Here is a 27,773-nt window from a genome sequence, read left to right as displayed (position 1 = left end):
GAACCGATCGTATTTTTACCTTCTTAGCCCATTTCGTCACTTTATCTCTGCCCTAATAATATCTACCTAATGTACTCACATTATCTCCATTTTCTTGTTCACTTTCATATTCGTCGACAGTTTTTTCTGTATCTGTAGCATGGGAACTTTCACTAACATTGTCGAGCTGCACTTAGCCTTCGAAATCAGAAATAGCCTTATCTTCATCGCTTTGTATCTCTTCCCAGAATCTGAGCAACCTCGCTTGCTCTTGTTCATAACTACACATATTTATAACAAATTTTGAACACAAAATAGAGCAGCTACTGAACAATAGAGGGCAGTAAGATACTGTTTTTGAGAAAAAGTCCATGTTTTTGTATGCGTGGGGTGTATCATACCCCACTACATCAACTCAGGGTTAAATTCATCTACAAAAAGAAATAACAGAAAAAATTACGAAAAAAATTCTTATATAATGTTCTTCGTCATATAACTCCCAGCCAAACAAAATTTCAATAAAGTTCTTTTCAAAATAAATTCTAATCTACATTATATGTATTTTTATAATATCATTTTTCAAAGTAAAAACGTTCCACGTCACGATTTATACAAAGTGACGTCACTTGTATTTAAAATTTCCAGAACATTTTTGAAAATCTCGCAACACTGTACGACATGTAAGATATAAGATTAGATATTAAGATAGATTAATTTACTTGTTTATGACTAGTTTATTGTGTTCTGTCAGTTTAACGTTTTAGTGCATTTAAAATTTGGTATATGTACAGAATAAGTTCCTGTATAACGTAGTCAATTATTTTACCTATACTATGACGAAGAATTCTAAAAATAATGCAGTTAACAACCACTTTCATTTTAATCCCAAAATAGATCTTCATTTTAACATCTTTGGAAATACTGGCTTCAGGTAATGTAAACGAGGCAAAAAACATTTTATTGAATTTGTTAGAAAATATAAAAAAGTAATTTTGTCTACTGAGATTTGAACCTACTATTTTTAAGCTTTAGTTTATGTGAAAATAAGTTGATGCAGCTGTAATCCACATTAATTAATGGTTTCTAAAATTTTCCGAGAGATGGCGCTAACGTTAGGTTGGGCACATAATATATTTTCCAGGAAATGTTACCATTTCCTCCAAGACTCAGTCTATATGGTGCCAACTTAACTGCAAGTGGGTGCATCTAAAAAAATAATTGAGTATAATAACATCATCCATTCAATTATTATTCCTCTAGTGATTTTTAAAAATAATTTGCATTTGTTTTAAGTTTTATCAATTTAATGAGTTAATTAACTGATATCTTGAGTACCTACTGATATGGCAGTAATTTGCCGCTTGTGTATGCGTTTTATGCGCGGTATGAGCCCAATTTTATTTAATAACAAAAATTTCTTTGTAGAATGCCAGCAGATCAGTTTATTAAGCCGGTGCTAAACAATTTGCCGAGTTTAGAAACCATGACAAAAGTTTTAAAAAGCGGATCTGGTATGATAGCTTCTGGCACGGCTTCATCATATAATTGGTTATTCAGAGGTTTCAAATAGTAAAAGGTGATTAATAGATAAGTAATATGTATTAAGATAAATACGATAGCTTTTGGTCGTACTTTTTTTTACATAATTATTGATTGATATTGTTCTGATAACTAAGAATTTTATGTAGAAAAAACAAAGCTTTCTTTTCATATTGTTTTTTTGATGTATTACAGTAAATTATATTAGCATATTATATCACATATTATAATAAGGATTTTTCTTTGATTAATTTTAAAATTAAATAAATTATTATTTATTTTTTACGTTATATTTTTACAAAATCCACTTCCTTGATGATTAGACTTTTTATCTAACCAAATTGTAAAACTCTCCATGAAAAAGAATATCAGTGTGTATGAAATAAACGGAATAAGAGTTTTGTATAGTAGATATAGATATAATGAGTCTGTCAGTGACAAGTTCATAAGTTAGCTCAAACTTTGAAGTTGAGGTGCCCAAAAAAGATGCGTTAAGAAACCAAAGAACTCCCCAACAAAAAAACTACAATCGATGCTTTATATCGTTTGAAACAAAAAAAAAACATAAATAATTTTTTTGTACGAATGGTAGATAATTTGTTATTAACAATTTATTTCAAAATAAAATAAAACAAAGTTAAAATAGGTATTGCAAACCCTTTTTTATGTAAATTTGGCAAAAATAGACACTTTTACCTCTTGGCATTTGTTTTGAAAAAGTACCCTCTTGGAGTTATGGGCGATTTAAGAGCGAAATCAGGCCAAAGGGTAGCAATTTTAAAAAAATCGTATTATTTTAGCTTCTACTAATAGTCCAGTTGTCAGAGATTTAACGAACAAGCTGAATTTTGCTGAGAATGTCAATTTTGGGACCCCAAAAAAGATGCAAAAAAGTTTACCACTCGTACCTCTGGCTTCCTTCTAAAACTCCACTCGTAGGATGGGAAAACAGAAAAAATCGGTTTACCAAGAATATGTTGTAACCGTTTTAAAAGATTTAAAAGAAAATCATTATAATTTCGATTATTTTTTTTTTAAATAAAACTACTAACCCCATCTATCTGTCAAGTACCTGTAGCCGACTCAAGGATTCTTCTGTAATTCCCAAATATATCCGGTAGATGAGCCTATTCATCAACTTGTCACTCACGCCCAGTTTCAGAGAGCGCAAGAATAGCGTCTCCCTATTTTCTGTTAAGAACGTCCAACCGTTAAGACTTGTTTCCGAAGTGGGTCTTATTTAGAGGTGAGCTAAGAAATCCTTTTCTTGTCCATATTTTAGATAGATATTTATTATTTAGACCCTTATTGGAGAGGCTATAATGCTGATATATTTCTGATACATGTCTCAAGATAATATTGGTATGGAGTTATTCCAAATTCTGGTCCAATAGCCATATTTTTTTTATGGAATACCTAACCCCTCTTATCTAGGATGGTGGTGGATTGATATAGGATGGAGCCGAATCAATGGTTTATTTGGTTGACTGATTAAATAAGAAAAGAAACAGAGCAGATTCAGGTTGTACCAATTTTTGTTATATCTTCTTTCAAGAAAACGAGAAATGATTATGAACTCAAAGAATGAAAATGTAGTGAAGTGTTTTAATTTTATTTAAAGGTTTATTTTCTCTATTATTCCTAGTTGATAAATAACTATATTATTTTCAATATAAACAAATTTCGAAATTTGGGGTTAATATATAATATAGATTCATTTACTTTATAACTAATTCTTAATTTAATACGATACAAAGCTTTTTTGTTAATGGTAATGTAAACATGAAATGGTATGTTGGTATCCTTTTGGGATGACATAACTTTTAATGTTTTCTTTTTGTTCATTACTAAGAAATAATAAAGTATAGTGTTCTTGTAAACCTTCGATAAATCTTAATTTTTTTGCTCGTCCCCTTCGAGGATAAACCAGAGGTGGCGTCCAATAATAAATTATAATTTCATATTTTATCTAATTGTGCTTGGATTTAAGATACGATATAGTTTCTATATGTTTAAAAAAACCCCGCCCAACACTCTTTGACAACGAGCGATTCTGGCCTTGCATATATCATTGTAGTACGCAGTGCTACAATGTACACCGTAGAAAATAATGTTTCAAAAAATGTTTATTAGCACTTTTTGCTATATAACCTCTAAAAACACTCTATAATATTATTTAGATGTCATTTTATTGTAAAATGACTAGAAAAAAAGTTATAAGGCCCAAAAGAGAATTTATTCAAAAATATTTAGTTATTTTTGTAACTAACTTTTTTATATTCCATTTTACGATAAAAAGTAATAAAAATAAAATTGTAGACAATTTAATTTTCTACAAATAATGTGCAATAACATTTTCTGTAGAGTTGTTAGTTTACAAGATACAGTGTGAAAACCTTTTGCACCCCTTCCAAGATCGCGAGTTTTCAAGAACCCAGTCAACTTCGGAGCGCTATAAAATCCAGAGAAATTAACGAAATTAAACAAATTTGTCGTGAAAATTATTCTTTGAAAAACCCTTTACAATACTGCTCTGATGTCATTTTATTGTAAAATTACAAGAAAAAAAGTTATGATTCAAAAGAAAATTTGTTACAATTTTTTTTTTGTTTATAATTTTTTTATTTTCCATTTTAAGATAAAAAGTAATAGGAATAACGTTGTAGACAATTTAATTTGCTACAAATAATATCTAATATTATTTTCTGTAGGTGTAAGATATTCATGTTTAAGAATAAGAAGAATTGCGTTTTGTTATTTTTGTATATCTGTGTTTAGTTTAAAATAGGTACTGTCATTTGTCAAGTTACTATGTATTTGAGGACATAACCTCTATAATGTAATTAATTAGAGAGTTTGTAAAAGGCACATGTTTTGTAAAACGTTCTTTTGAAATATATGTTTATTTGAGCCATCTACATTTATTATTACCAGTTATTACTACATAACAATTATTTGGCGACGAGGAAAATAATTGTACAGATATTTTGAAGAAAAAAACATTTTAATAGTTCAAAATGTCTAGGAATGAAGATAGTGCCAGGGGTTACCAACCAATTATTAACGTAGTAAATACGGGCGGTGTATCTTCATTAGCCATTTATAAACAGGGTGACGATTTTGAAGTTTTTGAGGAACGTTTAGAACAATATTTTGGTGCGAATTTGATTGAGGAATCTAGAAGGGTTGCTGTTTTAATCACATTACTAAGTGAGGAGGTTTATAAAGTTTTAAGAGACCTATGCAATCCAGAGAAGCCCAAGGAAAAAGATTTTGAAACTCTAATGAAACTTTTAAGTACTCATTTTAAGCCTAGATTGTCAGTGTATCGAAGGAGGATAATTTTTGACCTGTTAAGGCAAGGACAAGAGTCAGTTAATGATTGGTATTTGAAAATTAAAAACCAGGCAGCACAATGTGATTTTGGTGACAAATTGTTATACCGAGTCCAAGATAAGTTTGTGGTAGGCATGAGGCCAGGGCCAATACTAGATAGACTTTGTGAAGAAAGTCCTTCAAAAAGTTTGCAAGATTTTTTGGAAATTGCTTTGAATAAGGAAGCAGCATTAAGGGAACAAGGTAACAAAGTGGAGGTTAATAGATTTCAACAAATAAAAAAAGTGGAATCCAGAGTGGAAAGGAAAGAAAATAGTGGAGAATCAGAAGAGAAGGCAGAGGTAAAGTGTAATTACTGTAATAAAACAAATCACACCTTTAGTAAGTGTAAATATAAACAATTCACTTGCAAAAAGTGTGGTAAAAGAGGTCACATAATGGCAGCCTGCAAAGGTAAAGTGGAGAAAAATTATTTATTAGAGAATGTGGAAGACTCTTTAGAGTTGTTTAGTTTAGATTTGGAAGAAATAAATTCTATAAGGCCAATATGTGTACCTGCTTTACTGGAGACTGTGTCAACTCAAATGGAACTTGACACTGGTGCAGGAGTTTCTTGCTTGCCATATTCATTTTATAAAGAGAAACTAGGTCATGTTCCATTGGAGAATACTTCCCTTAGATTAAAAACTTATTCAGGAGAAATAGTTATACCTGAAGGCAAGATTTCAGTTAATGTATCAATAAACAATTGTTCAAAAATGTGTGAATTGATTATAATTAAAAAAGCTACAAAAATTTTATTAGGCCGGGATATCATTAATAAATTTAATTTGTCTTTGAAAGATTCTGAAGTTATTATAAATGATATAACGATTTGCCCTGATAAGTTATCTGATTTGTTGTCAAAATATTCAAATGTTTTTAAAAAAGAGTTGGGTTCCTATAAAGATGAAAAAGTCAGTTTAGAAATGAATGAAAAGGTTAAGCCCATTTTCCACAAACCTCACCCAGTTCCGTTTGCTTTTCGTGAGAAGGTGAAAAATGAGCTTCACAAATTAGAAGCTGAAAAGGTTATAGAGAAAATTTCAAATTCGAATTGGGGAACACCACTAGTGCCTGTTATGAAAGCAAATGGCAATATTCGTATTTGTGGCAATTATAAAATAACAGTGAACAAGTATTTGAAAGATTTTAATCATCCCTTACCCAGAATAGATGATATCTTTGTTGCTTTACAGGGTGGTCAAAAATTTACTAAATTGGATTTTTTAAATGCTTATAACCAGTTAGTTTTAGATGATAATACCAGTCGTTTGTTATCGTGGAGTACCCCATATGGTATTTATAAGGTAAATCGTTTGCCTTATGGTACAAAACCTGCTTGTTCAATATTTCAAGCTATTGTAGAAAAAGTTTTACAAGGTTGTGCAGGTACTGTAAATTTTTTAGATGATGTGGTTGTCACAGGTAAGAATTTTGATGAACATTTAAAAAATCTGGAGGAAGTCTTATGTAGATTAGACAAGGCTGGATTTAGGTTAAATTCAGGAAAATGTGAGTTTTTTAAAGATAGTATTTCTTACTTGGGTCATAAAATTACAAGCCAAGGATTAGAAAAAGATAAAGGAAAAGTAAGTGCTATAATTAATGCACCTCGACCTAAGAATTTAACAGAAATTCGTGCTTTTGCTGGGATGATAAACTATTATTCACGTTTTATTCAAAATTTGCAAGGAATTTTGAAGCCTCTATACAATTTAATTAGTAAAGGTACAGAATTTAAGTGGACAAAAGAATGTGAAATGGCTTTTGAAATGGCAAAAAAAGAATTAGTTTCAGACAAATTGTTAGTTCATTATGATCCACAGAAACCTATTCGTTTAGCTTGTGATGCTAGTGACTATGGTATTGGAGCGGTTCTAATGCATGTAATGGCTGATGGTTCAGAGAGGCCAATTTATTATATTTCTCGTGTGTTGACTAAGGCTGAGCAAGGTTACTCAATGATAATGAAAGAAGCATTAGCTGTATATTGGTCTGTTTCTAAACTCTACCAATATTTAGCTGGTCAGAAATTTGAAATTTCAAGTGACCATAAGCCTCTGCAAGCTATCTTTGGAGAGCATAAAAGCTTACCAAAAATGGCTGCTGGGCATATTCAACGTTGGTCATTGTTTTTAGCTGGTTTTAATTATACTTTTCGCTTTATTAAAGGCGTCGATAACTCTAAAGCTGATGCTCTATCAAGATTACCTTTACCTGTAGGTGAAGATGAAATTGAAACAGATTTAAATTTTGAATATATCAATTTGGTGGAAAACTTACTACCAGTTGATTCAAATTTAGTACGTTCTGAAACACGAAAAGATGTAGTTTTAGGTAATGTGTATAATTTAATTAGATATGGGTTTCCTAAGCATACTGAAAATTTAATTTTTAAGCCTTTCTTAGTTAGAAAGAATGAACTCTCAATAGAAAAGGGTATTATTATGTGGGGTTATCGAGCAGTCATTCCCACTAGCCTCAGACAACAATTGCTTGAGGAACTTCATAGTAATCATGAAGGGATAATTAAAATGAAATCAAATGCACGTTCATACTTTTGGTGGCCTAATCTAGATTCTGATATAGAACAAATAGTAAATGGTTGTAAGGTCTGTGGACATCTAAAACCAGAGCCCACCAAAGCTAAATTAATTAAAACTCAATTATCGACTTATTTTTATGAAAGAATTCATGCTGATTTTATGGGACCTATTAAGGGGAAAATGATACTCATAATTATTGATACTTTTTCAAAGTGGCCTGAAGCTTTCATAATGAGTTCTACTGATACAGAAGCTACTATAGATCGTTTTAGAGAATGTTTTTCCCGATTTGGTTTGCCGCGAATTGTTGAAACGGACAATGGAAGTCAGTTTACTTCTGAAAATTTTTGTAATTTTTTAACTAATAATGGTGTAAAATTTTTAACTTCACCACCTTTTCACCCAGCATCAAATGGATTTGCGGAAAATGCGGTAAAATCTGTTAAATCTGGTTTAAGGAAAGCACTTTTAGATGAAAAAAACAAAAATGTTTCATTAAATACATTATTGTGTCGATATCTTTTCTCTTACAGAAATTCAGTTCATGCTACAACAGGGTTGTCTCCCTCAAATGTTATTTTTAAGTCAAAGATAAGAACACGTTTAGATTTATTAGCACCAAAAGGTGTGCAAGTTAATGAAAAAGCAAATAAGCAAGAACAGAATTATAAAGGGAAAAGAGATGTACATTTTGAAGTAGGGGAGAGAGTCTGGTGTAGAGATTATAGGAACCCAAATAAAAAAGGTTGGGTGGAATGTGAGATTGATGAGATTTTAGGTGATAGAATTTATTTTTGTAAGTTAATAGATCAAAACATTGTTTGGAAAAGACATTTGAACCAGATATTAAAGAATATATCTAATCCCTTAGATGTAATTGTGCCAAATGAGAATGTGTCTCAACCTTTAGATGTAGTTGTGCAAAATCCGGTTATTATACAAAATGAATCAGAGCAAGAACTACCGATAACTCCTGAGACAGAGCTAGAGGCGATTCCAGAAATAGGTTCGAATGATTTAAATTTTGATAAAAATACTTCAGAGGTTGAAAATGGAATTTTGTTAAAAACTGTATCTAGTGCAAAAGATAATCTTAAGTTAGTTAGTAGTAGACCTAAGAGGGAAATTAAACCACCACAACGATTGAATTTGTAAAGGGAGGTATTTGTAAGATATTCATGTTTAAGAATAAGAAGAATTGCGTTTTGTTATTTTTGTATATCTGTGTTTAGTTTAAAATAGGTACTGTCATTTGTCAAGTTACTATGTATTTGAGGACATAACCTCTATAATGTAATTAATTAGAGAGTTTGTAAAAGGCACATGTTTTGTAAAACGTTCTTTTGAAATATATGTTTATTTGAGCCATCTACATTTATTATTACCAGTTATTACTACATAACAGTAGGGTTGCTAGTTTACGAGATACAGCACAAAAACCCTTTGCATTCCTTTTTCCAAGGTGGCGGCAGGGGGACAAGAGCGGCGACCCCACAAACTTAAGCTTAAGCTTATACGTACCCTCTCAATACATAAAAAAATAAAATTGCGTCCTCTAAGAAATGCACGCTAAGGCTTAAAAAATGTAATACTTCAATGAACTAACTATTAATAGGCAACCAGTTAAACATTAAGATCTTTCCTCATGAAATCTTCCTGAAAATAATCAGGTATGCTCCTGAATTATTTCACACATATTTTGGTAATCACTATTAAGTATCATATTATGAAATAGTTACCATCTTAGACTAATTATCTAAGATGGTAACTATTTCAATGTTTAAAGCAAATGAGTCAAATATTTTTTTTATATAATTTATTTTTCTATATTTATTCTGTGGTTCGTTATTTGACGAGATTATCTAAGCTTCATCTTACAAAAGAAAAATTATAACAAGAGCCAAAAGTTACTGTCCAAAATGGTTCTTTTCTTTTGTTTATCTTTGATCCACCCTTGAAAAAAAAACAAAAAAGCCGAGTTGCACAAAAATATAATATGTAAGAGAGATAAAACATAAGAACTTGGTTACTGATTGCAATGTTGCCTGAGTTCCAATATTCCATTAAACTAACATAAATATTTAGAGGTGATTGAAGTCATTCCCCATAATACACACAACCAAACTTATATTTTATAGAATCATCTGATATTTATTATTTTAAGTGAATTTAAAAAGATCAACATACGAAATCAAACAATATTTATTTTAGAGCAATGTATTCACCAATACATAAAAATTAACGAAAACAATAAATTCTTGAAATAACAAATTATAACTTTTTGCTTTAAAGTCATTCGCATAAACAATTTCAATGCAAAACGAATAATGTTTAAATTGTTTTTATTTATTTATATTTTTTAAGTAGTCAGAGGTACCACCACTCGACCTTAAGTAAGCTTTAATTCGCGTGGGCATGCTCCTAAACAAATTGTGAACATTTTGTTGTGATAGGTTGTTCCATTGTTCAAGAGCAGCTTGTACTAGTGGTGTGGTGTTTTGTTAATTATCCAATGAGTTCTAATTGTTCTTTTAAGCATATTCAACCGATGCTCTATAGAGTTAAGGTCATGTGAGCAAGCAGGCCACTCCAGAACAGTGATATCTTCTGCTTCAAGGAAGTCTATAGTCACTCTAATGATATGTGGAGGTGCATGATCATGCATGAACATTTAATTTTCTCCCATTGCATCTCTCCAGAGCCTAACTACAAATTTTAGAACCAATTCAATATAACTGCTTTTAAAGTGGGTTGGGTGGAAATTAAAGGAGTTTTTTCACTGATCATAATACCTCTTCAGCACATGACACTTCCTCCTTTATATCTGTTAACAGATCTGGCAGTTTCCGTTCTTGCTTGCCTTCCTTGCTCCCTAAGTACACGAATCTGTTTATCTGATTTTACACAAATCCTGATTCCAATTTCCCATGTTTCAATTTTGGTGTTGAAGACACCAATTTAGGCGATCAATCTTGTGCTGCCTGGATAACTCGGGAACCCGTAACTGTTCTAGATAACTGTCTACTGATCCTTGGGCACGAAATATTTTTCTTATCGTTTCAATTGAAACACTTTTACCTGTAGCTTCCAATAGTTACCTTTAGAGCTGCGGGTGAGAAATTGTAACTATTTGAACAATTAAATGATTGTGACAAGCCATTATCACTTTTTGGCGACCTTGTCTTGGTCTATTCTTAAGCGTTCCTAATTCCTGATTCTTTCCGTTTGCACATCCGTTAACCAGTAGCGCACCTAGAATTTGCCTCTGGGGGGGGGGGGTTTTGGTTGGTCACCAAAATTTTTTTTATGATGTTACCTCCATTTTGAGTCCTTAAAATGTGTAAGTAACAGTGTCGGATTAGGGTCCGGGGGGGGGGTTTAACCCCCCAAACCCCCCCCCTCGGTGCGCCACTGCCGTTAACCTCACATAAGGCATATTTTCGTTTTTAAACGAAGATTAGTTTATTTATTTTTGTTCAATTTACAACTGAAGCAAATAATCTATATCGTACTGAGCTGTATTATCTGATTGTTTTATCGGATTTATTTTCCATAAAAACCTTTATTCTTCGCAAGAATGACAAGCTTTTTTAAAAAAAAATAAATATTCGTTTGAAATACATGATGATTCCAATAATTTTAGTTGTGTATATGCAAATCATTCAAGTCGGCTATTATAATTGCCAGTCAAAAAAATCAAACTGTTTCTATTACAGTGGATTAGAAAAAACACTAAATAAATATCAGCCATAAAAGTCACTAAAAAAAAATAAGAAAATATGGACACCAGATGTGGCAACTGAGCTTTTAGAAATTCCAAATAATACAAAGCGCATTTGCCAAGTCTACCTTCTAACTTATCCTTGTTGGTTTATGCAAATCCAAAGTCATTAAGAAAAATCATAGAGTAGGTGGTAGATTTTACATTTTATGGCGCTGGTTGGTAAATCAGCCTTTTCGCAAATCATAAATGTTAGTGCGTGAGATTTATATTATTATCAATAGTACAAAGATTATTTGTAAACAGGTTATATTCAAAATTTTATTAAAAAAATGTGTCTATTATACACTAGTTGTACTGTATCCGATCGGCTTATTTTACATAGTCGATTAATTATTTTACAAGTCTTCGGGACTTCAACAGACCCGATGCACTGAAACATTAAAGGTCATTATGGAATTTCCGTATTAGCTGGTCCAACACTAATGAGAATAAGTAAGGCCTAAGCACTGCGCCCCAATTCAAAATTCAATCCTACTTCCACGTGATATTTATCAGTCTCTCCCATTCCTGTTCTAAAACTTGTTGCTCCATTATCAATATCTTTCACGATCTGCACATATTCCCGGGATCTGCTTTCTTATTTTGAATATTTGAATGTCCATCATAAAATCTGTACCCTACATACGCTTACTCAAAATCAATACATACCATAATATGAAGGTTTGTCTCTTTCCTATTTCTATGAAATGGTGAAAATAATTTAATCGGAACTATTTGTCTCGTGTCTCTTTTTCTTCATGTACTATGTCCTTTCAGTATACGTTGGTTAGTACTATCATATCTTAATTTTATTCATTGGTAAATTGTTATTCGTGTTTGTTTTTGTATTTCACCATTTATTGAAAATCTTGCAACACTGTACGACTATATTCTTTGGTTATAGTGTTTTGTTGTTTTATCATTTTGGAATTTTGGTACCTTTAAAATTTGTTAAAAGCACAGAATAAGTTCGTAGTATAGTATATCGCAGTTGAAGACTAAATTATTTTAACAATGACGGATGATTCTAAAAATGGTGAAATTCACAATCACTATCATATTTATCCTAAAATAAATCTTCATTTCCATATCTTTGGAAATAATGGCTTCAGGTAATGTAAACTAGAATAGGCAAGAAATTATATTATTGAATGTGTGAAAATAAATACAAAGCAATTTTGTCTACTGAGATTTGAACCTACTATTTTTAAGCCTTAAAGTTTGTCTAAACTGAAAATAAAAATAAGGTTACAGGGTTACACATTGTAATTAGTATTAGTTATTCTTTGGTATTAGTGATTGTAATTAATCGGTTCAAAGAGTTTCTGATAGATGGCTCTAATGTTAGGATGGGTACATAATATTATCTTTTCCAGGAAATGTTATCATTTCCTCCACGGGTTTCGAATGAAGTTAGCTGCTACAAACAAACTTAGTAACACAATTTGCGTTTGCGGTATTGCCATGTCCTTATTATGTATTATGTTTTATGTCTCAAATATACACAGAGAAAAGTTAGAAACGGTACATTTTTATTATATTATTTTATGGAATCTGGTCTTTTTTAATTTATATAAAACACGAACAAACGAATATTTGTTTTTTTCGATATTAGTTGCAGTTAATTATTAGAAAAAAATTTTGCAATTGCCCTTTGATAGATTAGCGGATAAATTTGGCAATAGTGTCACAAACTAGTTGCCAGATTGCAACAGAACAGATGTTTAGCAGATATAAATTTTATGAACATCAGATCTGCAGTCATTAAAATAAATACATTTTTTCAAATTTACATTGCAGAGACTAAACTATCATTATTGACAATTTAATGCACAAAATGTGAATTTGTAAATCTTATATTTATTTTCGGGGCAGCATTCAGGTGGTTGAAACTTTACACTGAATAATTTAATGCTCATTTTACAACCAAGAATATTAAAAATGGAAAGCATATTTTCTATTAATTTTATGTAATTCTCTGCCTTATGATCTCAAAGCAAATTTTGTAGTACTTCTACACATGAACACCAAGCATTCAATTCAAATAAATTAACATTAACAAGGTGTATACAATGCTTCTTTATTATGCTATGTGATTAATTATGTCACAAAATGCACTCAACTACTTAAAGATTAAATATGAAGTTTTTTTAATAACTAAAAATAATTTAAATAATTATTTAATAACATAAATTTCTTTCTTCGTAGCATGCCAGCAGATCAGTTCGTTAGACCAATGCTAAACAACTTACCAAGTTCGGAAACCGTAACAAAAGCTCTAAAAGATGGTTCTAGTATTGTAGCTTCTGGAACTACTTCTTCATATAATTGGTTGCGTGGAAATACAGGAATAATAACAGATACTGTAAAAAGTGGTTCTAGTATGATAGCTTCTGGCACGGCTTCATCATATAATTGGTTATTCAAAGGTTCCAAATAGTAGGTGGAAATGTGGAATAAAGGCTTAAATAACAATCATTTAATAACGTAAGGATTTTATGTAGAAAAACCACCGCTGTCTTTATATTGTTTTTTGATATATTACATTAGCATATTATATTATTATAATCTGGGGATTTTTCTTTTCTTATTTTTAAAATGAAATAGATTCATATTTTGCTTTTCACATGTTTTATTTTTACAAAATCTAGTTCCTCAAGGATTCAACTTTTTATGTAACAAATTGTAAAACACTCCATAAAAAAGAATATCAGTGTGTATAAAATAAAAGGAATAAGAGTTTGTAATAGTGGATAGAAATTTAATGAATAGATATGTCTATAGATAAATTCATGTCAGACAATATAGGATGTTATACCATATTTTCTCAAACTTCGAAATTGACGTACCTAGGTACTGAAGAAAACTTTAAAAAAATATATACATATACGAGACCTCCCAAGAAACTCTCAGAATGGGAAAATAAAAAACTATATATGAAATTAACCAAATGATTTTCTAAAATATCAATCAGTAAAAACTGCAAAATTTTATCAAGAATAGTAAGAACTGAAACTCAATTGGAAAAAAAAACAAGAAGGCTTCGTACACAAGATGGCTACCGCTCGATATCAGTAGATATTAGTAGGGAAGAAATGTTAAATCTACATCACGTTGAAAAATAGGGGAGAGTTGAACAAAACGGGATAGCTAACGTTATTTGACTCATAACTATTTTGAAATTAATAATCAAATCTTGCCCAAGTACTTTCGCTTTCTACAGCATCATCAGGGGTATTTCGTCAAATTTGGGCTATCCAGCAAGCGCAGAATGTAATAAACATGAAATTAAACATAAATTGTACATAACACTACACTAAAACAAGGACAAACAGTTTAAAATTATTCTACGCTACATTCTTGCCGGCAATAGGAGAGAATCTCTCCAGATTACTCTAAGACAGCTGCTTGAAAAAGGATGGAAATTCAATAGAACTATCCATAATCTCTTCATAAATTTCCGGCAAGCGTACGACAGCATTAAAAGGGATCAGATGTGGAATGCAATGGCAGAACTTTCAGTTCCAAAAAAACTTATCCAACTTGTTAAGTTATGTGTGAATAGCTGTAGATCCAGAGTACGGATAGGTAACAAACTCTCTGAATCTTTCGAAATAAGCAGTGGTCTGAAACAAGGAGATGCGCAGTCACCTCTCCTCTTTAATATCATCCTGGAGAAAGTAGTAAGAGCAGCACAACTTAAAACAGAATTACTGACAGTAAATGGACCAAAATTACTACTAGCATATGCAGATGACATTGACATTGTGGGAAACACAGTCACCAATGTAAAGGAGACTTTTAATAAATTGGAGGTAGAGGCAAAGAAAACTGGTTTACGGGTAAACGAAGAGAAAACCAAATACATGTGCATCAACATGCAAAAGGGACGAGATAGAATAGGGCAAAATGTGACAATAGACCCATATCACTTTGAAAGAGTGGAGCGTTGTAAATATCTCGGAACAACAATCACTGCAGATAACGATATCGCGGAAGAGATTAAAGGAAGAATTCAGGCAGCAAACAGATGTATGTACAGCCTCCACAATACTATTAAATCTAAAAGCCTAACACGAACATCAAAGACTAGAATATATAAAACGGTGATTAGACCGGTGCTCATGTATGGGTGTGAGACGTGGACTCTGACCAAAGAAACTGAAAGAAAACTTAGATGTTTTGAGAGGAAAATCCTCAGAAGAATCTTTGGGCCTTATCACGACATTAATAGCAACCAATACCGAATGAGAACAAATACTGAGGTCAAGCAGATGTATAGAGCGAGCGATATAGTCCAAGAGATTAAATCCCAACGTCTAAGATGGACTGGCCATGTCCATAGACTCCCTAATAACCGCCTTGCCAAGTTAATATGGGAGGAAGCCCCCACAGGAAGAAGATCCTTAGGACGTCCACGAATGCGATGGAGAGACAATATATGGTCAGATCTAAGAACAATGGGGCTGCCCACTGACCCAACTATTATGGACGACCGTTCAAGATAGAAGCAAGTTGTGCAGTCAGCCAAAACCCACCCCGGGTTGTAGTGCTACGAGAAGAAGAAGTATTTTTCCTATATCAAAATCTATTCTGTTATGAATTCCCGTTTGTTATTTCTGGTTTCTTGCATCGATTACATTTATTTATGACAAAATATGTAATCGTATAGATTGATTGCCATTATTTGTTTATAAATAGATAACGACATCGTAAAATTACTATTTTCAGAAATTAATTGGAATATTCCAATTACTTTTCAGGCAAACTATCCTGTCTGAATAGCTACAATAATAAAAAAATTTAATTTTGTTCTTTAAATTTTAAAATAAATACTTAATTTATCGATATTGGCAAAAAACCGTCTTTTTTACAATTGTTTATAATCTTTTGCAATAATGGCCGCCAGAAACATATAACATAGCTATCACAGGACCATTATCAATACCTAAATTTAAATGTGCAAGTAGTTTGTTGGTTATGTTAAATGTTTATTCCAGAGACAAAATGTTTAAACAATTGCAATTGCTCGGGTAATTCTACTATACAAGTTTATAAAAGTGAGATGCATTCTTGAAACTTCGAACTTTAAAGGTAAGTTGACAAATCAAGGATTTATTAAAAATTGTTGTGTAAAAAGTTAGGACATATAAAGGAGAGGTACTTTTTCGTTAACAAACAATTATAATATAATAACTTTTGAAGTCCTATATCTAAGTCTGAAACAATCCCGTATAAAGCACTTGCCGAAATACGGGCAACAATACTTTGGTTGACAGGGCAGTACTTACAGTAGGGATCCCGGCCTGTACAGCAAAATGTAAACGGGTGCAAGGTAATACTGTACTTTGTAGTAATGTACTTTAGTTACACTGGTAGTGTGTTGGCAACATCGCCCTGCAAGTGATGTTAATAGAAAAGGTATTCATGCATTAACTGTCAGAAAAACTTTTCTTCTTCTTCTTTTTATGTAGACATGACTCAGTCTGTTTTTCAATGTGCCTCCAGTAAGTTGTCGTTCCATCGTTTTCATGGTCGTCCTACTGATATTCTTCCTATTGGGGAATCGTCTCTTGCCGTCTTTACTACTCTATTTGTTGTCATTCGGCTTATATGATCGTTCCATTCTTCTCTTCTATTTTTAACCCAGTTCTTGGTGTTCTCCACATTGCATCTACGTCGTATATCTATCCTTCTAGCTCTGTCCCATAGTGTTTTATTATCAATTTTTCTAAAAAGTGTTTATCTCTGCTGCTTCTAACATCATTTTTGCCCTCTTTGTGTCAGATCGTGTTTCTGCCGTGTATGTCATTATTGGTCTGATGTCTGATGGTCTAACATGTTAAATTTTCTGGCGGTTATATTAAATTGGTACAGCATACGTTGTAAATCGTCTTCACTTTAAGACAGTAATATTGCGTCTTCTGCATAGCAGATTATTTTAAGTTGTTTTCTCCCATTGTGTATCCTTTTTTAGTTCCTACTTTTTTATTATTTCATCCATAACCAGGTTGAACAATAGAGGACTCAGAGAATCTTCCTGTCTTATCCCATTGCCAGCTTCAATAGAGTTGGTTAGTTCTTCTTCCACTTTTACTTTTATTGTGTTGTTTTGGTAGATATTTTCGATCTTTTTGAATATTAATAGAGGTATCTTTCTTGCGTACAATAAGTGAATAACGTCCTTTAATTTGATCCGTAGATAAAAACGTTAGAAACATAGATATGCCGATTTGTTGTATTCTAATGATTTCTCTTGCACTTGCCTCATTATAAATATAGCGTCGGTGCATGATCTTCCCGACCTAAAACCTTGTTGTTATTCTGCTAGTGTTAGAATTTCATTAAGTTTATTTGTTATCACTTTGGTTGTTAATTTTAGTGTTGTGTTTAATAAATTAATTGCTCTGTAATTTTCCAGGTCCATCATATACCTTTCAGATAATTTGTTTTTCCTCTTGTGAGACGGGTCTATGACGTGAATGTCGTGAATTTATGCCACTAGTTATATCCATTTTTATCCTACGAACAAAATGATGGAATATACAGAAAATCGTCTTTCTTTAACCTAGTATTTTGTCTTACTTCACAATAAAAAACTAATTAACAAAATGAGTACGAAAACTATTAAGACGACGCAATCAAACAAATTTAACAGCCGATAATATAACAACAACGATAAACACTGATTGCAAAAACTGTTTTAAATAACATTTCTGCTGATTTATCATTTACCTGCAATGCAATTCCGACTAAGATATTATCCAGACTATTTAATTTTCAATAATAAAAAAAAACTTAATATAATATAAATGTAAATATAATGATTTAAGAAATTTATCCCGGTAAAAGCTTTAATCCTAGGAAGTCACGTACCTATATTCCCATAATAGTAAGGCAAGATCGGGTAAATAAAAAATTGACAGAACGGCAAAGGCATATCAACAGAGACAAAACTATAGAATTCATTTCTAGTAAAATAATCAAATTCTAAAAAAAATAATGAAATAACCACGCCGCTGGAATTGTATAATTTTCCAACAGTTGGCAGTTTTAAAATGGGTTCTTAATAAAAAAAAGAAAGACATAATAAATGTGGATTTATCACAGAAAGCTACGGGCCTACGGGTAAGCTGGATCAACAGAATGAGGAATGAAACAATTACTGTACACTTGTAAACATAACAAACATTTTTTTATCGAACTAATTTTATCGCTTAATTGATGTTTGACTTGTGAAAACATTTTAATTCCTTCATACTGTATTGTATTTAAAATTAAATTACTGTTCGTCCCGGTATTGTTCTATATCTTTATCATCCTACCATAAACGGATGTTCAAGAGTTATTCTACAATTCAATAAATCGTTCAATTATGATAAACAGCAATTTGATAAGAAAAGGAAGCTGACGCCTCCTATGTGTGGATCTCGGTCATTCTTCTGCTTTGATAACGGAAATAAAAATAAATCGTCCAAATTTATCTTATTTTATCACATTTTTTCTGGGAAGCTACTATAAATTAATTGGCAAAATATCGTTCGTGGTTAAATTATATACACACAGGCAAACCTTTAATAAATGAATTAAATGCAAGTACTGCAACTCATTCAATGGATATGCACTGTAATCCAACAGAATTAGAATTAAATTTTATCTCTGAAAATATTATTAAAAAAACTTACATAAAAGTAAAGACTTCTGGTGATAATGGTATATTTTATTAACCTTTCAGGGACAATGTGACATGATGGTACACTAGCAGTCCGCAAATCTAGAAAAGGTCCAAAAAAAACAAATATTTAGCAAAATGCTGCTAAAAGATTTGGATTAAAATATCAAACTGTTGGTATGTACGTTAAGAAGTTTAAGGATAACCCATATGGCGAACATGATATGAAATTAAGAAACGATACTAGAAAGGTTTTGACTGAGAAACAGGAAGACGACCTTGAGGCATATTTAATTAAGTGTTCAAAAATGTTTTATAGTCTTAACAATCTAGAAACTCGAAAACTAGCACATGAGATGGCCAAAATGAACAATATTGACTGTCCTAAAAACTGGGAAGCTCCAAGAATGACAGGAAAGGACTGGCTATACGGTTTTATGAAACGCCCCCTAAGATTATCTCTCCGTGCTGCTGAAGGATGCAGTATTGCACGTGCAATTTCCTTTAACAAACATAATGTGAATGCTTTTTTTAATAATTATGAAAAATTAATCAAAAGATACCCAGAACTCTGTGACTCATCCAGGATTTGAAATATGGATGAAACAAAAACTACAATTAACCAAGAACCTTTTCGTGTGATTTCACAAAAAGGCCAAAAACAAGAAGCAGCTGCTGTAAGTACTGAGAGAGGAATTCTGCTTATTACAGTTTTGTTTATAAATGCAGCTGGAAATACAATACCTCCTGCTCTAGTATTTCCAACAGTGCACTTCAAGAGCCACATCATAAATGGAGCACCAAACGGGACCTTGGGTTTGGCTCATCAGTCAGGTTGGATGACCACTTCCAATTTCGTTCATGTGATGCAACACTTTATAAAATGCTTCTAATTTGCGACAAACATGAGCACAACTTGTCATAGTAAGAGCTAATGACGTGCACAGTTCCACCCCATTTTACCCACATAATGCAACCACTGGATGTGGAATTGATGAAACCTTTTAAAACATATTATAATGCTGAAATTGATTCATGGTTGAAGTCTAACCCAGGCTAACGTTTTGGAATCTATCACGTGGCCGCATGTGTTGGAATAGCACATGGCCGTGCCATGTTACCACAGAGTATTATAAATTCTATAAAAAAAACAGGAATATTTCCAGTCATGTTTGCTCCTATTTTGGTCAGTGATAGATCTAATCCTCCAGACGAAACTCTTCCTGATGAACCTCTAACATGCCAACTAGCTGCAAGTCTACCAACTTTAGAATCTGAAAAACCACCCTCATCTCCTCAATTTTCAAGCGAAAACTTTCAGCAACCAATAGACACTCCATCAACATTAACCTGCCAAAACTCTACGCCTATGCCCTCTCAACAGCCTGGCTGTTATTTAAGTTCCTGAGGAGATACGAGGATATCCAAAATCGAAACTCAATACTAGCTCCAAGAAACCAAGAGAAAAGGGGAAAAGCAGAATAATAACTGACATCCCAGAAAAGCTTCTTCTGGCAGAAAAACAGATCAATAAAAAAACAAAGAAAACCACCATCTCTAATGCTGAAAGTACTAAATCTACGAAAAGATAACTACTTTTTGAAAATGAGAAGAATGAAAAGACAACTGATGATGAAAATGGCAAAAACTCTGATGATAAAGTATTAGAAGAACCACAGCAAAATTTTGACAGGAGTGAATTGAAAATTGAAGATTTTGTGCTGGTTAAATTTGGGACTGTAAAACAAAAAGATGTGTACTATGTTGGGAGAATCAATGGTAAATGTGATGATGGGGATGTTGAAATTTCATTTTTGAGAATGTCATCTAAAGTACATTATAAATTTTTCTACCCCATCGTACCAGATATCTCTAGTGCTTCTTTATCAGAAATTGTAGCCCTTTTGCCAACTCCTTCTGAGCAGGGTACAAAGTGACAGAAATCATTATTGTCTTTTTCAGTTTCATTGGAAAACTTCAATATGCATTAGGGGTTTGATTAAGTATCATAACATAGTTTTAAATATTGTAATAAATCATTTCTAAAACATTTATATGAGGTTGTCATTTTTCCAATTGTGTCTGAAGCTGCCCCATTTCCCGACTGCCCCCAAGTGGGGCACCTTCAGACGTTTTTGAAAAAGTGGTTTTGATTTTTTTTACAAGTATAGGGTTTAATAATAAAGCATATATACAGTGAAAGTTGGGTGAACAATGTATTTTATGAATATTTTATTTCTTTATTTGGTGAGGTATTTAGAGTGATATGACAGTTCAAATTTGTATGTCTGAAGGAGCCCCACTCTTCCCTATATATGACACAATCGTACATTTTTCTCTAAAAGCAAACATACTTGTTTTTTGCTGGTCTCTTAGGATCAGTAAATTGACGTGGAAGCTCTCTTTTGTTTTTTCTCATAGGGCCTATCATAGTCAGATGATGTTCATTCAAAAGAAGATCGGCCAAGGTGAGGCTCGTAAAAAATTCTCCATTGTAACATTTCTATAAGAACCAGATGTAGGACTATAGAGTCGAGGAACGAGGAAAATATTGCACGTATCAATTCATCACATATCATAATATTGACATATATACCCTAAAGCCACACTTGCCACGAAAAGCTTCCAGTTTTTCATCTACCGTTGTATATGCTGATAATGAAAAATGTTTAGGTAAATTTGAATTAAACGAATCGAAAAATTTTCTCTCAGGTGTGCCAATTTGTCATACTTTTACCTCTTTAATCGTGTTCGTTTATCATCAAAACGGATGTGTCTGAGCAAAAACTTAAACCGTGCAAGGGACATTGTCAATCTAAAAATCTCTGGCGAGGAGCCGTTTGTCCTAAAGTTTGTCTTCATTTATGTGGTTATGTTTGGTTATCCCAGCTATATATAAAAGACACAATAGTGCCCTAAGTTCTAAAAATCTTTCTTTTTTGCAGATTTATTACTGAGATTGTAAGAACACAGTTCAATAAAGATATTCGTGTTGTCTACAATGGTTGGCAAAATCTCTTCAGTAAAAGAACAACTCCAAACCGTTGATGCATTTATCAGATGTACTTCCCTAGCTACTCCAGAAATTTTTACCTTCATTAAATTGTCACTGCGAGTTCGTATCCGGCGGTTTCCTACATGTTTCTTCCATTTAGATGTTCCATCCTTACCAATGAAATGCGGCACTCTTTGTGGAACATTCAAGACTTCTGAGATTGGCTCCTCAATTTCTTCTTCCATGTCGCTGTCGTGGTCCCGTATCTCTTCGAAATCTCATCATCTCAGCCTCAGAATCAGAGAGAAATTCCGCATGAAGCTTTTCAAGATATGCTTGTTGCTTTTCAAAACTCATGTTCAAAAAATCTGTATAAAAATAAATTTAAATCAATCAAATACACAGAAAACATAATCAGTAGATCACTCCCAATTATAAATTACATAAATATTTTTCATTTACCACAGAAATAAAATATTTTAAAATTGAATCTTACCTGAAGATTTGTGACAACTTGTATAACGTGCGGACTCACGTTCATCAATTCAATATAGCAGCAAAACTAAATTTTACCAAGATACCAATTTTTAAATCCATGTTAAACTTTTAAAAAGTGTAAACATCAAATATAATTGTATAATGTAATGTTTTATAAAATAAAGTGCTTATTGAAAATGGCAAATTGTCGAAACTTTTAAGCAATAGTTAAGTATTTTTATTTACAACAGACCGACAAACCCAGGAAATAAAAAAGTTTATATTTAAATTTCTATTTGATTTCAGTAAACAATAGAAAACTTCTTAAATTAAAACTTCTAATTTTCAAATAACTGGCCTAAATGTATATCACACTATACTAGTGTTTAGGTATTGGGCGGGACGGTAATATCAATTGCGAACAATTAACCAATTAAGAGCAGCATTGGAGTGTGATTAGTCAAACCTAAACGTAAACCAACCTCCTGAGAACCTGAAACATATCAGCTAATACCGATACCGATAGTAAACACCTAAACATAATTTTTTTACCTTTGTAGTTGTTACAATGATGCTTTTTTGTGTCCCCGTGCTGTGTACTAGTTTTTGTGTAGCTAGAACTACTACATTAGGCAAGTCCTTAAAGTTATTTTCTAGAATAAAATACTGGAAGAGTGGATTAAAGATGCAATAAGAGTATATTTTTAAGTCGTTTAAAATTTTGTCATTTATAATATAACTAATAGTTTAAATATTTATAGTTCTGTTTAAAAAAATAACCGACATAGGTATAACTCGACCCGAGCCTAACTAGTAAAACAACATTTTTTTTGCAAAAATTATTATTTATTCATCAAAATAATCTACTTTAGTGGCGATACACTCATTCCAACGCTTTTCTAATTTTTCGATGACGTCCTTGTAAAAGGATTTATACTTGAGTTTCGGCTATTACTTCTTCATCGGAGCGATATCTCTCATCACAGAGCATTTTTTTTTAGATCGGAAAAAAGGTGGTAATCACTGAGGGCCAGATCTGGGCTACATGGTGGGTGCAGAAGCAATTTAAAGCCTATTTCGTGTATTTTTGCCGATCATGTATTTCTTCAAAGTTTCTCCCAATTAGTTTCACTGAAATCTTCAAAGATACTTACTATCATCGTAAAAATGAGTCCATTAATCCGTGGTAAAAGAAACTTCAGAGAATGTCTGTAAGACGGCCTAGAAAAAGGTGGAAAGGCGCAGTCAGAGGGGATATGGAGAAAATCGGACTGAGAAATTACTAAGATTACCCGTAAGCAAACCGCCGAAACTGATGCAATGAATAGGAGAGTGTTCAATCGCCATTTGTAGTGATCTATATATAGATCATACCAATCATACCGGATTTATATATATATATATATATATATATATATATATATATATATATATATATATATATATATATGTATATATATAAATTTATTTATATCTATAATATGTAGATTTATGTATGATAAGCTGTTCTTATATTTGAATACAACATATTACAGTACTTAACGACAAAAAAAAATAATGGGACAGCATAATTAATGGGTAATTAATAAACAGAAACTAATCGATCTTTCGGAACTCCGCCTCTGGTAGTTGCTGGGTGAATTAAGTAGCTTTGTAGCTATCAGTGCCGGTCCGAAGCCCGGATAAAGAAGGAGGGTTTGCGTCAAGAAGGGCATCCGGCAGTAAAAACCTTGCGAAACCCCTGGAAAAAAGAATATGGAAAATAGTTTAGAGGTTAGGGTGTTCCCACTTAGACGGCGGAAGAAACCAAAGAAGCTAGTCCTGAGAGTTGCAACTCTCAACGTCGAAAGCATGACAGGTAAAGGAAGAGAGCTTGCCAATTTCATGCAGAGAAGTATTTGTCTACAACGTTGAAAAACGAATGGAATTAACGTCTTATAAGGGTAACCAGAAGAAGTGATAGAATAATGAGTGTTCAACTGAATAGAGGCAATACCAACGTGAACATCATATGTGCCTACGCCCCACGGGCAGGGTGTGAAGAACAGAAAAAGGAAGAATTTTTTAGGGCCCTTGATTGCTAGATGCTCGAGATTCCTGTAGACGAAAAGTATTTTTTTGGAAGTGATTTGAGTGGACATATTGGTAGAAAAAGAGCGGGAATAGAAAGAGTTCATGAAGGTTTGGGGATAGCAGTAAGAAATGACGAAGGAAATAGTGTGATTGACTTTGCAGTGGCATGGGATTTGGCTGTCATTTATACGTTCTTTATGAAGAATGAAGACCAGTATGTTATCTATAGTAGCGGGGGAAGGGAAAGTCAGATAGATTTTGTGCTGTGTATAAGTCAGCTAAAAGAGGTTTATGACTGTAAAGTGATAAAGGGTGAGTGTGTAGCTAGTTAATACGATAGTGGATACGGAGATAAAGGTGAGACGGAAAGGAAAGTAAGTAGGACACCAGAAAGTTAAGTGGTGGAAGTTGTTAAAGGATAAGGATTTGGCAATAGTCTCAAAAGCAGAGTGCTGGAGGAGCTTGAGGTAAAAGCATCGAGCAAAAAGACAAAAGAGGGAATCTAATCGTTATGAAAAGGCGACCAAAAAAGTGGCCTCTGATGGCGGACATATCCGGAAATGCGAATGCGCCAAATTTAAATTTTCCGACACTTATTAACAGTAGCTATAAAATAGTTTTCAGAATGTGTCTTAGACGAGAAAATTTTAATTAAATATTAACGATAACAATCTAAAATGTGAAACAATTGTTAAAAAACTTCAATATAAATAAGATTTCATGTGACAGTTGGGACAAATAATAACATAACCCAACTAAATTTGATTTCTTAAACAAGGAAAGACTCTCTTTCCTTGTTTAATTTGGCCTCTCAAGATGGCACTTCCTGTCTAACAATATTTTTGCCCCCACTACCTTTACATTCCCTCTTTTGTCTTTTTGCTCGATGGGTAAAAGATACGGTAAATTACTGGTGGGAAGCCAACAGTAAAGTTGTCTTGCGAGTGGGAGAGGAAGTGCTAGGAAAAACCTCTGGTAAATGTCATCCTATAGACAAAGAAACTTGGTGGTGGAACGATGAAGTGCAACAGAAGGTTAGAGAGAATATAGAGGCTAGAAAGAGTTCTAAAAGAGGGGAAGATAAGGATATACACAAGGTAGAAAAGAGGGAAGCAAAGAGCGCTGTAATTATTGCTAAGGAAAGATCGTTTGCACAGCTGTATGAAGATAGAAATACCCGAGGGGATGAAAAGGTTATACAGGATTGCTAAAGCAATGGACAAGTCATTAAAGGACTTGAGCCACGTACGGCAGATTAAGAGTGCGGATGAAAGAGTGTTAAGAACCGATGTTGAAATAAAGTAAAGATGGTATGAATACTTTAGAAAGTTGTTAAATGAGGAACATCAGAGGAGAGACGGAGGATGCGGTATCCTAAATGAGAATGTAATACTGGGGATATCGAGAGATAAAGTTGTCGAGGTGTTAAATAGGATGAAGAATAGTAAGGCAGTAGGACCTAATGGAATACTTGTGGAGGTTTGAAAGGCTCTAGGAGAGAAAGAAAATTTGAGAGAGAACTGTACAGCAAAGGTTAAGGACAGAGACATCGATAGGACAATGGATGCCTTATTTGCGTTGGGACAGTTGATAGAGAAATACATAGAGAAAAAAGAGAGCTACATTTGATATTTATAGATCTTGAGAAGGCGTACAACACTGTTCCTAGGCAAGAGCTACGGAAATGTGAGCTACGGAGAAAGAAATGTGTTCCTGAGAAGTACGTAAGGCTCGTGAAGGATATGTATGAGGCAGCGTACACCAAAGTAAGGACTGCTGTTGGATTGACCGGAAGTTTTCCAGTGACGGTTAGTTTGCATCAATCTCTTCACTGAGTCCTTACCTGTTTAATCTTGTTATGGATGTACTAACAGAGAAAGTAAGGAAGGGGGCTCCTTGGTCAATGCTCTTTGCTGATGATATCGTGTTAGTAGAGGAGAGTAAAGAAATGTTAGAGAAGGGACACTTCTAGAGTGTTAAAGAAGGGCTATTGAAGAGGGAGGACTTAACGTTAGCAGGTCGAAAACGGAGTATATGTGGTTGGGAGGAAGAGGAATGGTTGGGGACATAAAATTGCTTGGAGAAAAACTAAGACGAATAGGAGAATTTAAATACTTTGGCTCCTCCATAACGGAAAATGGGACACTAGATCGAGAAATCCAAAAATCAGGAGAGGGCTGAAAGGAAAGATATAAAGAGGATAGAAAACGACTGGATTATGGAAAGGGCCGAGGTGACTACAGTCTAAAAAAAGATTCAAGAACAAAGACTGCAATGGTTTGGTTGTGTCAGACGTAGACAATAAAACTATGTGGGACGAAGGATAGAGCTGTTAGAAGTTGATGGAAGGAAAGGTAGAGGAAAAAGGTGGAAGGACTGTGTGGAAGAGGGCTTGAGCGAGTTGAGAAAGGTTTTCCCTAAAAAGGGAAAAGCTGAGGAAGAAGAAAAGGAAGAATCAATCCATCAAAATATCGAGCTAAATTGTATAAGAACTCTTCATTTTAACCAATGTTTTCAATTATTTCATTTCTATTCTAGTTGCCGATAGATAGACATAAACGTTGATGAACATAATGAACTACGTCACTTTACATGCATTCTAAAACTTGTTATGTGGTAACATCTTGTGAACGTTTAAAAGAGTAGTTTTAAATATACTCAGTGACGTTAGAAGTATTACACCTAGAAGGAATAATTTCTTGAACTTAATTTTTTGGCGACATGGTAGATTTACATCAAGTAATTAGATTAATAATCTGTTTGGCGACCCTGTAGCTGAATACACTCCTGTATACATCTAGGCATTGACAAAATGAGATGATCGATGTCTGCTTGTGGCATCTCGTTTCAAGCAACTTGAACTTCATGTATTAACTGGGCCAGAGTCTGTGGAGTATGGTGCAAAGTGGACAGTCTTCTTCCCATCATATTCCATACATGTTCGATAGGATTTAAATCCGGAGCATGGGGCGGCCACGGCAAAACATTAACGCCAGCTTCTTGGAGAAAGTCCATAGTTTAATGAGCAATATGGAAACGCGCGTTGTCTTTGCGAGATACGGCAGTATAGTGGTTTGTAAGATGTCATGCAGAATGCACCGACCACCGTACCATAAGCCTGATGTCTCACACACTTAAATTGTTTTTAAAGATCATTCATAAACGCATTTACAAAACACTTGATATGGATATTGAAGAAACTCAATTTGGATTCCGTAATGGCGTAGGTACCCGTGAAGCTCTATTTGCATTCAACGTACTAATCCCGAGATGCTTGGATGTGAACCAAGATATGTACGTCTGTTTCATAGACTACAACAAAGCTTTCGACAAAGTCCGCCACAAAGAGCT

The 27,773-nt window shown here is 33.1% G+C and overlaps 1 protein-coding gene and 2 long non-coding RNA genes across 3 annotated transcripts in view; 2 read left to right on the top strand and 1 right to left on the bottom strand.

Moving 5' to 3' along the window:
* The window catches only part of LanA (laminin subunit alpha), a 126,945-nt gene that overhangs the window by 82,015 nt on the left and 17,157 nt on the right, over positions 1-27,773 (bottom strand). The gene's annotated exons all lie outside the window — the stretch shown is intronic.
* LOC140438140 (uncharacterized) lies at positions 685-1,798 on the top strand. Its single transcript, XR_011950444.1, has 2 exons — positions 685-910; positions 1,405-1,798. It is a non-coding gene; the product is annotated as an uncharacterized lncRNA (long non-coding RNA).
* On the top strand, positions 12,083-13,828 carry LOC140438139 (uncharacterized). Its single transcript, XR_011950443.1, has 2 exons — positions 12,083-12,317; positions 13,414-13,828. It is a non-coding gene; the product is annotated as an uncharacterized lncRNA (long non-coding RNA).

Source organism: Diabrotica undecimpunctata, chromosome 4, assembly GCF_040954645.1.
Source record: "Diabrotica undecimpunctata isolate CICGRU chromosome 4, icDiaUnde3, whole genome shotgun sequence".
NCBI classification, from domain to species: domain Eukaryota; kingdom Metazoa; phylum Arthropoda; class Insecta; order Coleoptera; family Chrysomelidae; genus Diabrotica; species Diabrotica undecimpunctata.
This window is presented reverse-complemented; position numbering and strand designations above follow the sequence as displayed.